Source organism: Arachis duranensis, chromosome 1 (assembly GCF_000817695.3).
Source record: "Arachis duranensis cultivar V14167 chromosome 1, aradu.V14167.gnm2.J7QH, whole genome shotgun sequence".
Lineage (NCBI taxonomy): Eukaryota > Viridiplantae > Streptophyta > Magnoliopsida > Fabales > Fabaceae > Arachis > Arachis duranensis.
This window is the reverse complement of record NC_029772.3, coordinates 67,109,623-67,110,465: the sequence shown is the minus strand read 5'-3', so window position 1 is coordinate 67,110,465 and position 843 is coordinate 67,109,623.

The window sequence follows — 843 nt, the reverse complement described above, 5'->3', positions numbered from 1 at the left end:
GTTGTGACAAAGTGTGATTTATGTTTGAGAGCACCAAGTCTTTGGAGCCATTGTTGATGATCACAATTTCGTCCACCACACGCATTCATGGATTGAGGAAGGTGATGAGTGTCACAGATCATCACCTTCTTCATAGTGAAGCGCGAATAAACATCTTAGACAGGAACAAGCATGTTTGAATGGAAAGCAGAAATAATTGCATTAATTCATCGAGACGCTGCAGAGCTCCTCACCCCCAATGATGGAGTTTAGAGACTCATACCGTCAAAGAGTGTATAATTCATGTCTAAAATGTCATGAGATACAAAATAAGTCTCTAAAAGTTGTTTAAATACTGAACTAGTAACCTAGGTTTAAGTGTGATTTTGATGCAAATTCCATGAGTTTTTAGTTATATTACTTGAATGCTATGAATGGAAGAATTCTCATGAATTTTTTCAAGACTTTGATGCAATTGTGTGGATGATTTCAGGGAAGAAGAGGCTAGGCAAGGAAGCAACAAAATCAATAAAGGAAGCTTGAAGATCAAATGTGCCAAGCCATACAATTTGAGGTTAAACTGGAAGTTAAACGCCAGAATAAGGAATGCACCAAATGCTGAAAGTGGCGTTTAACCTTTAGTTTAAGGTTAAACTGAAGGTTAAACGCCAGAATCATGAAAGCTGAGAAAAGAGGAACTGGCGTTTAACCTCCAGTTTAACCTCAAACTGAAGGTTAAACGCCAGAATGGGAATGGCACCAAGGAAGTATTCCCACGTTTAACCTCCAGTTTGACCTCAAACTGGAGGTTAAACGTGTTTGAGCTATTTTGTGCACCAGGGAGCCATTTCCACGTTTAAGCTC